The sequence below is a fragment of the Mastigoproctus giganteus genome, chromosome 8 (genome assembly GCF_048544385.1).
Source record: "Mastigoproctus giganteus isolate SK-2022 chromosome 8, ASM4854438v1, whole genome shotgun sequence".
Taxonomy (NCBI): Eukaryota; Metazoa; Arthropoda; class Arachnida; order Uropygi; family Thelyphonidae; genus Mastigoproctus; species Mastigoproctus giganteus.
Window position 1 is genome coordinate 158,797,411 of NC_143582.1, and position 17,904 is coordinate 158,815,314.

At 37.2% G+C, this 17,904-nt stretch overlaps 1 protein-coding gene across 6 annotated transcripts in view; it reads right to left on the reverse strand.

Moving 5' to 3' along the window:
• Positions 1-17,904, reverse strand: part of Ask1 (apoptotic signal-regulating kinase 1) — an 843,483-nt gene that overhangs the window by 128,608 nt on the left and 696,971 nt on the right. The gene's annotated exons all lie outside the window — the stretch shown is intronic.

The following is a 17,904-nucleotide window of genomic DNA, read 5'->3' on the forward strand; positions in this document are numbered from 1 at the left end:
GATGTAGAGCTGCTGGAACGAGTACAGAGAAGGGCAACAAGATTAGTGAATGGAACAAAGGGTTGCCTTATGAAGAAAGGCTTAAGTTTTGCAAATTAAATGAATGAGAGGCCTTGAATGGTTTGAGCATGCTCAATGTCGATGGGATTCTTCCTCTTGCTCAGAATAATCGCCTGAGAGGGAACAAATTCAAATTGAGGAAAGACAGATGTAGGATAGATGTGTGAAAATTTGCTTTTAGCTAGCGGGTAGTTGGTTGGTGGAACAGACTTCAATCCCTGGTTGTGGAAACAACAAGGGATGGAAGTCTGTTCCACCAACTTTCTTCCATCCCTTGATGCAAGAAAGCAAGCTTATGCAGCATCAGCCAAAAAAAAACAAAAAAACTTCCACTTCAAACCTCCGTTCGTTCGAAATATCTGTCCAGCTGAGCCTTAAATTTATTTAGGCTATCAACGTCCACAACATGGGATAGAAGTCTGTTCCACCAACCAAATACCTGCTGGCTAAAGGCAAATTTCTGCACATCTATCCTTTATACACCTCTATCAGATCACCTCGCCGATGCCAAGTCTCCAGACAGTGTAATTTGCAAAACCTAAGCCTTTCTTTGTAAGAGCAACCCTTTGTTCCATTCACTAATCTTGTTTCCCTTCTGTGTACTCATTCCAGCAGCCCTACATCCTTCTTCTACTCAAGGTGTGGCCTGACCATTGCCTTATACAGGGGAATAATCATCTCCTTATCCCTGCTAGAAAAATTCCTGTATATCACTGACAAGACACCATGAGCTACTCTTGCAGCCCGTCTGCACTGCTCCAAGAACTTCATATCTGCCTGCACAATTACCCCCAGGTCCTTTTCATTCTCTACCACTGTCAGTGTAGTACCACAGATTTGATACGTTGCTCTGGGGTTGCTGTGTCCCATATGTAGTACTTTACATTTGTCAATGTTAAACTTCATTTTCCACCTCTCAGCCGATCTGCTCAACCTTTCCAGATCCTGTTGCTGCAGCATAGCGTCAGTAGTGACTTAACAACCCTGCCAACCTTTGTATTATCATCTGCAAACTTGGACATTAAGCATGATATACCATCATCAGTATTATTTATAAATACAGAAAACAATAATAGACCGAACACTGAACTCTGAGGGGCTCCACTAATAACATTAGTCCACAATGAGCAGTGTCCACTTTTCATTACCACTGTCTCTTCTCCCCCTCAACCATCCCTTTATCCATAGCAGCAATTTTCCTCCAATGCCACATTGCTCCAATCTGTGCAGCAGTCTTCCATGTGGAACAGTATCAAGAGCCTTTCTAAGATCCAAGTATATAATATCAAAGTTATTCCCTGCATCCTGTTCTTTTGTGGCTACATCATAGTATCCAATCAAATTTGTCAGGAAAGACTTCCCCTTAACAAAACCGTGCTGTGTCCGAGCTATAACTGAAGTCTTGTCTAGATGATCCTGCATTGCTTCTTTAATCAGTGCCTCCATTAATTTTCCTGGAACAGAAGTTAAACTCACAGGTCTATAATTACTTGTGTCAGCCTTTGATCCTCCTTTGTGAATTGGTTGTCACATTTGCACATGTCCAGTCTATGGGTACCTCTCCTCAGTCCAAGGAAGCTCTCATAATTATGGCTAAGGGTTTGCTTACTTCCTGTGCTGCCTCCTTTAATATAACTGGATAGATCTCATCCACCCCAGGTGCCTTTCTTGTGTTTATCTTGAACAATTTCTCCTCCAATTTACTCTGTTATTACAAAATTATCCAGCTCACTGCTAGAGTTTAACTCACCTCTGGCATTCCCTTCCCTGAATAACTAACTCCTCATGAGTGAATATAGATGCAAAATATTCATTTAGTTTGTTAGCTACCTGAGCAGGATCATCAACAGTTGAACCATCAATATCAAGTGGACCAATCCGATTCATCCCCTTGCTTCTAGAGTTTAGATAATTAAAGAACTCTTTTCTGTTTTTTCTTTGTATCCCTTGCCAAAGATTTCTCGTAATCTGCCTTCACCTGCCTAACCTCCTTTGTAACTTGGTTACAGATCAGCTTATATCTATCATAGGCTTCTGTGTCACGTGTTAATTTATATGTATCCCATGCATTTTTCTTCTTTGCCATATGTCTCATTAGTTCATCTGACATCCATTTAAGCCTAAACCTTGAACAATATTTCTTAGTTGGTATGTAAAGCCTAGTAGCTTCCAAGATAAGTTCTTTGAATTCTTCCCATTTTGAATTTGTTTTTGGTAACATCATCAGTTGGTCCCACTGTATAAATTTAAATACTGTCTCAGACCATCGTAGTCGCCTTTACGAAAGCAATAACCCTTCCCTTTACCCCTGATGGTAGTTACCTCTTTGAGTAAATCCCACTTCAGCACACTGTGATCACTGCCACCTACTGGTTCCTTTACTAGGTGGGAGTCTTGGGATACCTTAGCAGGGAAGAAATCCTAGCCTCTGTGAATAGTGGGAAGACAATCAACAAATAAAAAGTTAGTAGCATAGGGAGCGAATGGCTTTAACTAACAATTAACAAAGTGCTAGGGAACATTAATGAGGTGATGGCACGGTTTTAACATCAGGGTGATAGTGAACATCTTCATTTACTCCATCTGACCACTATTAAGAATTACATACTGAAAAAACACTGTCATCAGTTCTAGCAAACTAAATTATGCGACTATTTCGGAATGGATGCATAAAATTTAAGTCTATATCAGCATTCTGCATTAGTAGAATGTAAAGAGAATGATATAACTTTTAATACCATATGTATTCTCAAAAAAAAAAAAAATAGTAAATAAAGTATTTATTTATTAAGTAAAGTGTATTTATGTTAAAAAACTGGGAAAAAATAGGTAATTTTTTTTTTTTTTTTTTGCTATAATGTACACACAGTACATGAAAAATCACAAGTATGGGCAGTTCCTGCTTTATGAGTTCTTTTTTTTCAAGTGGAAACAAAATCGAAAATATGAACATTAATTTCAATAAACAAATGCTAAACATTCATAAATATGGCATTTCAAACCACGTGAGTAGTTATATAATACAGTACTACTGTGCATCGTCTGGTTGTTTCAGGCAGAGAATAAGGAGGGAGGTTCAACTCTTTAAGAATTTTAGAAAGAATTCTATATTTTAGATGCAATCAAAATAACAAAGTGAGCAGGACAAAATTACAGAGAAGAACATGAAGAGTGTTTGAAATAAAACCTGTCATCAGTTTATTGATAACTTTGAAGGATTTCAAAGACCAGCAGAAACTATACAAAATGAAACAGAAGAGGTCATAAATGTTGCTAACTTTGAAGGATTTCAAGAACCGGCAGAAACTATACAAAATGAAACAGAAGAGGTCATAAATGTTGCTAACCAATTGCAGCTTGAGGTTTCTGTAACTGACATAACTGATCTGCTTTAAGTACACAATGGAGAGCTCACAAATGAAGACCTCATCGAAATGGTAAAATGTGAAGAAGCTGAGGAAGAAGGTTTAACAGCTGAAACTCCTGTCCGTTCCTTCACTCTCAAGGGGCTTGACTAAGCATTTCAACACAGAAAAAACAACTGAGATTTTCGAGTCACAAGATTCAAATTTCGAGTGCACTAGAAAAGTTGCTGCAGATTTAAAAAAATGCTTATGCATGCTACTGTGAAATTTATAAAGAAAAGAGAAGACTGACTTGGACACAAATGACGCTTGAAGCATTTCCAAAGAAGACGACCCCTTCTGCTTCCAATGAGTGCCAAGCCAACAATCAGTGATGAACCATCAACAGGTGCGAACCAATGAATGTGCATTTAGTTGATGATGATGAAGAATAAACATTCTTTAACATTTGTAAGACAAATAATTTCTTTATTATTATAATTTGCTTGATTTTAAAGGCTATGTTTTCATTTCTTTGTATAAATAAATGATTGCTTAAGCATAAACTATTGTTTTGTTGACCTTTATTTAACATTACTATTAGGGCTTACAATACCGAGATCCGTCATTTTTTTCCGGTATTGATACAAAAATACCGTTTTTTTGGTACTAATTAAAAAAAAAAAAAAAAAAAAAGTTTATAATTTAATAACATAAAGGTTATAAAATCACCTTTATGTGATTATGATGTCCTAATCTCTACTAGCAAATGTTCGATAAATCATCGATAGGACACCACGCAACATTGCAACCTGTCAACAATTCTCTGACAATTTCATGTCTGACCGTATCGTAACTCCCAAGTCCTGTTCCTCCATTACTAACTTTAGTTCAACTACACTAAGTGTATAAGTTATTTTGGGGTTGCTGTTCCCCAGGTGTAAGACTTGCATTTTGCTGAATTAAGCATATAGCTTTTCTGACCATCCTGGAAGTCTATCTAGGTCACTCTGAAGAAGCTCTGCTTGGCGGCAATCATTAACTACTCTACTGATATTTACATCATCTGCAAGTTTAGACATCACACCCTATATCCCTTCATAGATGTCATTTAAGATAATCAAAAACAACAGTGGTCCCAATACTGATCCTTGGGGAGCCACACTTCTTACATTAACCCAATCTGAGGAATAATCATTTATCACAACCCACTGCCTGGTGCCCTCAAGCCATCGTGCTATCCATCTAAGGATTTTCCCTATGATTCCAGCCTGCTCCAACTTATAAAGTAACTGCTTATGTGGGACTGAGTCAAATGCTTTGCTGATATCTAAATAAACATTTGTCGAAATTATTCTCTAAATCCAGCTCACGAGTGACCTGTAAAAATGGCTAACCAGATTTGTTAAACATTATTTTCCCTTTACAAAACCATGCTGTGTATCCTACAGAATTCCATTTCCATCTAAGCTATCCTGAATTCCACCCTTGATCATTGCCTCCATGATTTTCCATACTACTGAAGTTAGACTGGCCAGTTGGTAATTTCCCGTTACACTCCTAGAACCACCTTTATGTTCCAATTTACACCAATCCAATGGAATCTCTCCTGAGTCCAGATGCTCTCATAACTAGCCTTAATGGTTCAATGCACTCACTTGTCGCCTCCTTTAAGATTATAGGTATATGCCATCAACCACAGGAGCCTTACTCGCCTGCAGGCACGAAAGTTTTCTCATTAAATCAACATGTGAAAGTTCAACATCATTAATTACATTTTTTTCAACTTCACTCCCATAATTTCTCATTGACGTGAAGGGTTTTTCTTCTGTAAATATCGATGCAAAGTAACTGTCGAGTTCATCTGCAACATCAGTTGGGGTATCTAATACTATCCCACTGATTTGTACTCCTCTTCTTTGCATTTATATATGTGAAGAATTCCTTAACTGCAATCCTTGCTCTCTCTATTCTTTATCCCCACCCTTTGCTCTCTCCCAGACTCAGCAAAGATACTATAGTGAAAAATTATACTTCGCTGAATAAAACGTCTTTCTCCTTCAGAAAATGATGAACATAATTCAACCATGGAACAGAACATCGGTGTTCTGTAAATTCTTTCCAAAATAAGAAATTGCCTGACTCCAATGAGATTTTAAAAGATGAACTTGAGTTGGAAATTTCTGAAATACTTTTTAACTATTTTTGCTAAAATAGTTCAAAGCCTAGAAAATATGTATTGAGATTGTCTACGATTATCTTAGTTCCAGAACAGAATTTGAAAGGGTGTATTCTGTCAATAATCAAATATGTACCAAAATTAGATCCATTTTAAACGATCGTATTATTGATTGCTTATGTTTCTTAAGAGCTCACTTTATTCGGACAGGTAGTGTGGATACTTAAACATAATTAAACTTTGCATTAACAATATGTATTTTTTTGTTTTTAGAATAACTGTATTTTTAATGATTTTTTTCAGAATATTTATTATTGCAATAAATGTTTATTTAGAACTTTAATTCAAGTAATTACAGTACTTATTTTTTTCCTTACTTTCATCATCATCATCAGCCATTTTCAATCCACTGCAGGGGATGAAGGCCTCTCCAGAAACTTTCCAGTTCCTTCTGTTTTGTGCAATGGCCTTCCATTTACTACCCACAACTGACGAATTTCATCTATCCATCTCCACCGTTGTTTTCTAGCTCTTCTTGGTACCATTCTGTTATTTTCTTAGTCCATCTGTCATCATGTCTTCGAGCTATGTGTCCTTCCCAAGACCATTTTAGTTCTTTAGTTTTGATAAGAATGTCCTTTACTTGAGTTTGCTGCCTAATCCATGTGTTTCTCTCTTCTTATCTAACAGTCTGATTCCCAATATAATTCGTTCCATTCTTCGCTGCGTAGTTCTCAACTTCTCTTCCATTCTTTTGGTGAGTGCCCAAGTTTCACTTCCATAAGTCATGGTGGGGAGTATACATTGGTTCATTACTTTACTTTTCAAACAAATTGGGATATTGCTCTTCAGTATGTGACTATATTTCCTGAATGCTATCCATCCAAAATTTATTCTTCTTTTTACTTCCAGCCATTTATCATTATTACAGCTAATAATTTGTCCCAGAAAAGTATGACTCCACCTTTTCAATTACTGCTCCTTCAATCATTATGTCCCTTTCTGTGGCATACTTGTTCATCTTTACTTTTGATTTAGCCATATTCATCTTTAGTCCAAAATCCTTACTAACTGTGCATAACTGATTAAAATTTTCCTCTAATTCTTTGGGATCATGGCTTATGACCACAAAGTCATCTGCAAATCGCAAATGGTTTAGGTACTCTCCAACCTTTCTGCGACCAATCTAATCTTCTGAAAGCTTCCTCAAGGGCAGCAGTAAACAGCTTCGGAGATATTGTGTCTCCTTGTCAAACTCCTTTCTCGATTTTAAATTTGCTACTGTCTTTTCTAGTCTAATAAAGGAGGTAGCGTTCTCATATATTTTCTTCAAAATCATAATATATGGGGGTATCTATGCCTTGTCTTTCCAGTGCCCGAAACATTGCCTTATGCTGTATTTAGTAAAATGCCTTTTCATAATTCACAAATGCTAGGCATAATGGTGTTTTATATTAATTTGCTTTCCCCATTAGCTGTGATATTACGTAAAGGTGATCCATAGTTGAGGATCCTGTCCTAAAGCCAGCTTGCGCTTTCAGTTCATTCTCATCAAGTATTGGTTCTAATCTGTTAGTAACAACCCTTGTGAGTAACCGGCCTCCGTAGCCGAGTGGGTAGGAGCGGGAGTGCAGTAGCACACGCTCTTTGAGTAGACGGGCGTTCAAGCCCCTGACTGCTGGATACGGTCAATCTGCCAACCCGCACTGGACCAGCGTGGCAGATTATGGTCCATTTCCCTCAGCATGAATTGTTGAGGAGGCTTCCATCCTGCAGTGGGTTGATAATGGCTGCACGTTACTTTACTTACTTGTGAACAACTTGTAAATATGGGATAACAAGCTGATTGGTCTATAATTTCCAATTTCTGATTTATGCAGCAAAACTATGATTGCATTATTCCACTGCTTAGGCGTCACACCTTTTCTAATGCACTTTGTGAAAAGCCTTGCCAGTTTTTGTGTTATGTCTCTTCCTCACAATTTTAACAACTCTACAGTAACTTCATCTTCCCCCGGGGCTTTCTGATTCTTCATTTTCTTCAATGCATGTTCTATCTCATCAGAAAGAATATCAGGTACCGTATGTGTTGCTAATTTGTAATCCATCTTCCCCACTGCTGGCATCATTCCCTCGCTCCTTGTATAATTCTCTATAGTAGTCTGCTGCTATTTGAATTATGCCTTTTTTGCTATTTATAAGTAGACAATCGCTATTCTTCAGTTTCAGTATCATTTGTCTCTCTGTATTACTGCTTATGGCTGCTGATTTAAATCCTTTGTTTTCCCTTAATGCTTGTTCTACTTTTCTTGTGTTAAATCTTCTTATGTCCTCTCTGAGTCTCTTTCTAATGGCTTGGCATAACTCAGTATACTCAATTTTCTCCTTGTCAGTGTTTAACTTGTTCTTCATTTGTCACCTTTGGCTCATCATGACAAGCGTTTCTTGATTAATTTTTTTTTCTTTGGATTTCTTTTTCCCTATAGGTTTCTTGGACTTTATCACTTTCAGAAAGTTGTAATATTCCTCGTCAATATTTTTGTCCTGAGCAGTCTGCAGAAGCTCACTTTATTGCACCCAACTGTCATCAAAATTTATTGAGAAAAACATTTGTTTTTGGAATACCGGTATTAATACCCGTATCCTGGTTTCATAAATTAAAAGTACCGAAATACCGGTATTAAGATTTTGATCCGTATTGTAAGCCCTAATTACCATGGTCAAATTTCATTGTTTAGAACGTACCCCTGTTTTTAACATTGTCTATGGGAAATAAATACCCGCTTTACATCTTTTACATTTTACAAAAATTCTTCTTTACAAATTTTGGCATCTTATTTGAAGGATGATGTTAGGTCAAACATAGCTTTGCATTACACACATATAGAAAACACGATTTAAATTTATAGTATGTTTAATATCTGAATTCACATTCCAGATATATGGTGCAACATTTACTTGACATCTGACAATTAATTCATTAGTTAGAGAGAGATGGGATACAAAAGTGACACACAGAAATCCAGAAAATATTTTGAAAATTTGAAATTCAGTCGGGAAACCCACAGTTATACATATATATAAGTTTGTATTAATATATTGAATAAAGTATGCATAAATGGATGTGCAAGTTAAACAAAGTGCCAGTAACTGGAAGGGTGAGGAAAGTAGAAAAAGAACTGTAGTAGTAGATTTGTGAAAGGTGAAAGAATGTTAATATCCTAAAGGTTATGATGAATTAAGAAAATTATGGGCTATTGGCTTGGTAATTCAGCCCATAATTTTCTTAATTCACCTTTACCCTTCCAGTTACTGGCACTTTATGTAACTTTAGGATGCCTTTCCGTAGCCGAGTGGTCAGGAGCGGGAGGGCAGTAACACACGCTCTTTGAGTAGACCGGGGTTCAAGCCCCTGACTGCTGAATACGGTCGATCTGCCAACCTGCACTGGACCAGCGTGGCAGATTATAGTCCATTTCCCTCAGCATGAATTGTTGAGGAGGCTTCCATCCTGCAGTGGGTTGATAATGGCTGCACTTTACCTTTTTTATGTAATTTTCACATTCATTTATGCATACTTTATTCAATATATTAATACAAACTTATATATACTCATGCATCTGTCATACCTGATTTATTAATCTTTCATTCACTGAAACCATTTGATCAACTGAATACATCTTTATCCTATGTAACTTTTTAGACATTTCCTTTAAGGGGCTACATTTAATATTCATTTATTTATATATATATATATATATATATTCATTTATATGCATACTTTATTATATATTATATATATACAGGGTGTCTCAAAAATATTGGTACAAACGTTTAGGGGAGGTAGGTAACATCTAAAGGAATGTGAATCGCATAGGAACCCATAACCAGAAACATCACCATAAGCCGGTAGATGGCACTGTTCATCAGTTCGCGAGAGGGAAAATTTCTGGTTTACTCATTCAAGCAGTAGTCGCTGCACGAAGAGCATGCATCAATATACAAACTGTGAGCTGGCAGACATGCACCTAGTGTATGGATTAGCAGAGAGCAATGGACGAGCCGCTCAACGAATTTATGGAGAACGCTTCCCAGAAAGACATGTACCGGACCACTGTTTGTTTGCGCATGTGCATCAAAATTTGTGCGATTATGAGTCATTTAGAGGAGTAGTGCGGACAGACCACGTTCGATGCGAACTCCCACCATAGAAGAAAGTGTGTTGAATGCCGTCCAGAATAATCCTACTACCAGCACATGTGCCATTGCCCCTGCCGTAGGAGTGTCTCGTTGAAGTGTACAGTGTGTCTGGCACGACGATTCCTTACACACCTTTCATCTCCAAAGGGTTCAGTTACTGCTCCCCCAAGATCATCCTGCACGTGTGCTTTGCTTTTGTGCAGTGGTTTCTCCAAGAAAGTGTTCAAGACTTGAATTTTTCATGTTTTGTCTATGTTTTGTTCACGGATGAGACTTATTTCACTCGGGAAGGCTTATTCTATCAGTACAATGCTCATGTGTGGGCTCACGATAACCCACACGGTGTGTGCCCCCATGCGGCACAACATCGCTACGCAATAAATGTGTGGGCAGGTACGGTCAGTAACTGCTTAGTCAGCCCATACCTGTTACCATCCCACATGAACTCCTCTAAATATCGCATCTTTCTTGAACAAGTTCTACCACGGTTACTTGACGATGTTCCAGCAAATGTGAGATGCAACATTTGGTTTCAACATGGCGAGGTGCCTGCCCGTTATGGAAGGTGTGTTTGTGACCATTTGAACAGGCGTTTTGGGCGTTGATGGATTGGCCATGATAGACCCGTTGCCTGACCCCCACGCTCACCCGATTTATCGAGCCTTGATTTCTTTCTGTGGGGGGGGCCCCTCAAATCTATCATGTATGAATTGCCTGTGGAGATGGAAATGGATTTCGTGGCGAGACTTGTCTGCGCTGCTGCTACTGTCAGAAACTCCAGGTGTGTTTGACCGTGTCCGCCAATCCATGCTGCGTTGGTGTCACGCATGAATCGCATCTCATGGTGGAACCTCCGAGCATCTGTTGTAACATCATGAAATGCATCCATCTCGTACTCCATTGTTAATATTATGTCAAATAAACGTTTGCCACTAATTACTGTCTTGTGTCATTTCTGTTTCTTGTGCCTCTTCTACTACTTTCCCGTGACGTTTCCGGTTATGGGTTCCTATGCGATTCACATTCCTTTAGATGTTACCTACCTCCCCTAAACATTTGTACCAATATTTTTGAGACACCCTGTGTGTGTGTGTGTGTGTATATAGTATACAAGATAAGTACAGCTATAGATACAAATTGTATCTATAGCTGTACTTAGATACGGTATTGTATTAGTTATTATTAGTTATTGCTACTGCAATGGCTTTGGTTTGGTTTGGATTTTATTGGGGCATTAGCTAATGAGGCTATAATGTGCCAAAATCAGGTTATAAACACACACACAATTAAAATTTCAGTGACCTAAAGAATTAGGTCATGATGTCACAGTATATATATTATAATAAAGGCATAAAAATCTATAAAATAAAACAATAAATATATAGCAATAGAATGATAAATTTTAGATAAAAGTATAAAGGTTAACTGACTTTAAATAACTAAAAACAGAAGACATGACACTGCAATGGCACTAAGCTTTATGGGCTAGTGCCATTGCAGTAGCAATATGTACCCTAAGAGTATCTTATGCTAGATTATATGTATATTGGCAAAGAATAGCTAATAATTCATAGATATATATAGTTAAATTTAACAATCTAATATCAATTTACCTATCTGTGTTTCTTAAATTTAACTAATTATGTCTATCAGTTATTTCCTATTCTTTGCTAGTGCTAAAACACACACACACACACACACACACACACACACACACACACACACACACACACACACACACACACACACACACACACACACACACACACACACACACACAGACTTTTTTTGTGTGAAAATAATCAGGAAAAACTGGTAAGATAGAAAGAAGAGAAGACAAAAACAAGGGGGGGGAAGAAAAAAAAAAGGTAAGATTAATAACGAGAATTGGTAATGATGCACCAATATATGGAAATATAACAAAGTGATGTAGAAAACATTACTGACAAGCAGTTTGTTGATAATATCCATATACTGAAAATTTTATATGAAATTTATTAATAATCTTTACTTATTAATTAACTTGTATAAGAAATGCTAAATTGCTATTGCAGTAACTAACTGGGGTGGAGCCACAGTCTTGACTTTCTTCTGCTACTATATTCTTAGTGTATCCCATTTTTCAGTACAGTCAGTCCTTGTATAACACGTGTTTACATTACACGAATTCGATCATACACGATTTATAAATAGGGGAACAATATCTTATATAACACGAACCGAATTCGCTTATGCACGATTCGCCTTTGTGTTTACAAGAAATGGCAGTCGAACGCAACACGATAGGAATGAAGAGAAGATTCTGAAAATGTATTTATGTTTTTTATATCAGTGAAGGAGAAACACATTTCACCATAATAACGTAAAAACCAACACAATTCCAGCTATCGGTATAATCACAAATGCAATTAGATCGAGTTTACTACCAGTTTATAACAGATTCCACTAGCAGAAACGCAAGTGGAAATTGTTTTTATTGTTTTATGGTAGTAACCCCTAGAAATGTGCTTTAGTAAAATGTGAGGTGTTAATAGTGTATCTCTGCCTTTACGGTATTGTTTATTCAGTTGCTACACGTGCGCAGCTTTGTTTATGTGTATCAAGCGTGCCTCCTTGTTTTGTAATTGTACTTTATTCCCTAAAAATAAGTGAAATAACTAAAAGGTGTGAAAAGGAAGCGTCCTGGTGACGACACTGCAGATTCAGAGCGAAAAAGAAAAGCAATATCGATAAACAGAGGCAGACTGGGTCAAAAATTCTTACCCCGGAAAAATTTGTAGTGGCCTCATACTATGGCTTATGGCCAAAATCACACTGGCCTCCGGCCCGCCGTGGTTTTCCCGGTAAGGCTTATGGCCAGTCCGCCTCTGTCGATAGAGAAAAATATGAAATTGTGAAACGCTTTGAGCGAAATGAAAGACCATGTGATATTGCATGTGCTACAGACCTAAATGAGGTAACGCCGGGAATTACAAAGAATGCAGAGAAAATAAAAAAAAACTTTCATAGTAGGAACAACTCAAAGTGTAATTAAAATCCATTAGATTAAGACACAAAGAATTGGAAGAGATGGAACGGCTGTCATCTGTTTGGATCGAAAATCAAATAAAAAAATAAGTTTGCTTATGATAGAAGCAAAAGCATTAGCAATATTTTATTACGTAATAGTTGTAATAAAATACGTAAGTATTTTATTACGATTATTTATTGTGTTTGGCAATGTTTTGGTTACAAATGTGTGTTCAATCTTGGGTGGTCGGCACCTAACCCTATTTTTCCCATAAGGCCTGTTGTTTATATTGCACGATTTTGCATTGCACGAGGGTTTCTAGGAACACAACTATCGTGCTATACGAGGACTGACTATATAATTAAGAATATTTTACTATGCAACAATGAAAATATTAAAAGGCATATGATTAACTACATGTCTTGCAATTTAAATTACAAGGTCCAAATAAATCTATATTAGGAGTGACTATTACTAAAAGGGCATTCTATATAAAAAAAACCCAAAAAACTACAGATCATTTAGTCACTAAGGGAAGAAGCACTTTAAGTATATTTATAAACTCAAATATTATATTTTCCAAAAAATAAATAAATAAATACAAACCTTTTAATATACAGGATGTATACATAAAATGAAACTTTTTATATATAATGTTTACAATGATACGTGTATATATTATATTTATTTCATATAATGAGTTCTGCCTTCAATTTATTTAAGCAATCAATTAACTTTCACAATGACAGATAGAAGTTTGATCTAGCAATCACCACTCACTGGCTAATGGCAAATTTCTGCACAACCTAATTACAACTGTCTATCCTCAACTTGAATCTATGCCCCCTCATGTGTATAATCTTTGCAAGAGGAAGAATCCCATTGAGCATGCTCAAACCATTCAAGGCCTTATACACCTCAATCAGATCACCTCGCAGGTGCCTAGTCTCCAGACATGGCAATTTGAAACACTTAAGCCTTTTTTGGTAAGAGCAACCCTTTGTTCCCCTCAACAATCTCATTGCCATTCTCTGTACTCATGCCAGCAGCTCTACATCCTTCCTAAAATAAAGCCTCCAGACCTGTATGCAGTACTCAGGGTGTGGCCTGACCATTGCCTTATACAAGGGGATAATCACCTCCTTATTCCTGCTAGCAAACATAGCAAAAATAGAATTATGATGATCCCACAAGAGAAAATGGAGAGGTTACCAAAGACCGGTGATACATACTTAGATATGCTTCAGGTGTTTGTGGTACCAAAATTAGAGGGCTTAAAGTACAGGAACCATTGCCAGAAAGTGATCATGAAATTGTCAGTCAGAAGATGAAGAAAGATGTTGCAGTAGTTAAAGGTAAAGGCATGAGTTTTAACTTCAGAAGAGGGGACTTTGACAGTATAAGGCACTATACGGTATCAGTGAACTTGGCAGATTGCGAATACATTTCAATTAAGGAATAGTTTTAAAGATGGAATCACAGAAGCCACGAACACACAGATACTTTTAAGAAAATACTGCAGAGAGAGTTGGCTGGTCAAATAGAGCAGAAAAAGATAGCATGGGACAGTTAGAGAGTTGAAGCCAATAAAGGTACAATTTGATCTGTAATAGCTACAAATAAGGTCAGAGAGGAAAATCTGTGTATGAGAAAGAATTGGTTAAGAGTCATCCAAAGAATGAGAACAAGGAATTTTTCATGTATGTGAATAAAAGGAAATAAAACAGCAAATCAGATTGGACTCTCATGCACTGGGAGTGGGAAAGTCTAAGATAACCCAGCTGACGTTGTGGATCAATCCAAGATATACTTTGCATCTCTATCTCTACTGAGGAAAGACCCTTCATGCTGAGAAGAGGCTGTGTGAGTGAGGTGGAGCCATATGAAGCAAGTGATGTCATAATTACAGATGATCGTTTACTTTAAAAACTAGAAAGAATAAAGGCAAGTAAGGCTCCCGGAGTTGATGGTATATACCCTGTATTTTGAGAGAGCACCCCAGGGAAAGTATTGAACCATTGAAGTTAATTATGAGGGCATATTTGGACTCAGAAGAGATTCCTTTGGATTGGAGAAGTGTCAATGTATCGCTAGTACGGTGGGGGCCTCTACTTAGGATTACATCGGCAACCGATATTCTCAGGAACCGATATACCTTCCATATGATCATTTATTTTAAGGAACGATGATATTTGCAGGTACCGATGGCTTTCCAATATAGCTGGAAAGATACATGGGTGGAAATTTTGAGATGCATGGTGCACGGAACATCAGTCGTACGATTATTCTCAACCAATGTCTTTTTTTATTGTTCAACGCGTGGTGCACGGAACATCACTCACACGATTGTTTCAGATCTATGACTATCTGAAACTTAAAGCTCCATCAACCAGTGGCAGTGCTGTGCACCTTGAAGACTTTAGAGCCAGCAGAGACTGGTTCGAGCACTTCAAAAAAAAAAGGGCGAATATCAAAAGTGCTGAAAGGCATGGGGAGGCATCCAGTGCTGATAAAAAAGCAGCTGAGAATTTTAAAATTGAATTCCAAGAGTTTATTGATCAGGAAGGTTATTTTCCCAAGCAGATTTTTAACATTGACAAAACCAGTCTCTTCTGGAAGTGAATGCCCAGGAGAATGTAAATCACTAAAGATGAGGCTAGTTTACCTGGGTCTAAGCCTATGAAAGATAGGCTCACTCTTCTGTTGGTTGCTAATGCTCTTGAGATTTTAAGCTGAAGCCGTTTCTTGGGTATCACTATCACCCCCAGATTATTTAAACAACAAAAGGTCAACAAAGGCATGCTGGGAGTGTTTTGGCACAGTAACAAGAAGGCCTGGGTTATAGGATATGTCTTCAACGAATGGGAGCTTGAAATTTTCTCCTCCTTCAGTGAAGTGAGAAATATAAGCTTCCTGTGAAGGCACTGTTCCTGCTGGATAATGTGCTAGGCCACGATCCCAACCTTGTTCAATCCCTCGAGGCAGAATTTGACTTTGTTCAAGTCAAATTTTTGCCACCCAACACCACTCTTCTTCAACCAATGGACCAACAAGTGATTGCAAACTTCAAAAAATTCTGCACCACGAAAATGTTCACAAGTTGCTTTGCAGCGTATTTTTGGTGAAAATGCTGTCACCCCTCAAAGATTTTTGGATGTCAAAGTTCAACATGCTGGATTGTGTGAGACTGATTGTAAGTTATTCGAATGATGTTTCTGCCAGGGGCTTAAATTCAGTCTTGAAAAACATCTGGCCTTTAATTATCCATAACGTTGATGGATTTGATGATGGTGCTTTGACAAATGATATTGTCACCCTTGGTAAATCAATGGGTCTGGAGGTTAGCGAAGAGGATGTGTAGGACCTTATTGACGCTCATGGGCATAAGCTAACAACAGAGGAGCTAAAAGAGTTGGAGAAAATTACAGACAGTGACACTGGAGAGGAAGAGTCCACTTTGGACAGTTTCTTTGCCAGTAGCAACAAAAGACTGAAAAGACACCCGAACCCGACGCTTGATATAGTCCCACCACCACAACGCCACCATTGATTTCATCAGCTCTGCACTTCAAGTCTAAGGCAAATGCTAATTTGTTTGTTTTTTATTTTAAGATGTTTTATGACTATTTATTAAATAATCTTTATAAAATAAATTTTTAATGTAAAAAAAGAAGTATAACGTGTAAGAAATACCTATTTTCTGTGTTGTTGAGGAACGAATTACAGGAAATCAATGTATTATTGGTTTTAACTTACAATATTTTTAACATACAATGGGTTTTTGGAACGAATTACCATCAGATGTTGGGCCCCACTGTATATAAAAGCAGTTCTAAGAGTACAGTTGGTAACTACAGACTGGTTCGTCTGACTTCAGTAGTAGGAAAAATCTTAGAGGCAATGATTCAGAGTGCAATTCACAGTTTAGATAGATATGGCATTCTGAAGTACACACAAAGTGTTAAGGATACATCATGCTTAACTCACTTAGTAGGCTGCTTTCACATAGTCATGAGCTGGATTTAGGGAATAATTTCAACAGTTTATTTGGATTCTAGCAAAGCATTTGACTCAGTACAGTAACCTCATGAGAAGTTACTATATAAGCTTGAACAGGCTGGGATTACTGGTAAGATTCTAAGATGGATAGCTGGGTAGCTACAGGGCAGAAGCCAGAGGGTTGTGATTAATGGATATTCTTTAGAATGGTTGTCAGTAGTGGGTACCTCAAGGTTCTTTTCTTGGACCACTGTTATTTCTCATTTTGAAAAATGACATAAATGAATAGATAGAAGGCGTGATGTCAAAGTTTGCAGATGACGTAGAGATTGGAAGAGTCATTAATGATCAGTGCCAAGCAGGACTCCTACAGGATGACTTGAACAGGCTTCAATGACAGTCAGAGAAGTGGCAGCTATGTTTTAATGCTGCTAAATGCAAAGTCTTACACTTGGGAAATAGCAACACACAATAATTTTGCAAGAAAGGTTACATCAATTTTTGGAAGTACATGTATATGTGAGCAGATCTTTTCAAAAATGAAATATGTAAAATCAAAAATACAACCACAGCTAATCATAATTTTGTTGTATTACTAACTGTATTTTTGTGATTAGTATAATAAATAAGTAATAATTAAAATTTGATATAAACAAACTGTTATATTTTATTACATATCCATTGATTTATTTTTGAATCTGTAGATATAAATTTTGTTTCTCTGCATGACATTAAAGTTTTGTAGAAAATGTAGTTTTCAGTAATTAGGAATTTTCTGCGGCCAACCAAATATTCCAAAAATTCTTATGTGGCCCGCTTCTCTAAAAGTTTGGGGACCCCTGGTCTAGATGATCCTGCAGTGCTTCTTTAACCAAGTTGTTTCATTTCTATGTGGGAAATCTAAAACTCAGAAGACAAGTATAATTACGATCAACAGAAAATGAGTAATGGACAAGGTGTCCATATGTTTTAAGTTTAAGTTTTTTTAAATCTATGTCAGCTTGACATTATGAATATAGAATCAGTCTGAATGAGAGGCTGGTGATGCACCTTTCCTATCTACTGAGAATCAGCCCTGACATTATGACTAACAGAATAACAAGCAATACAGT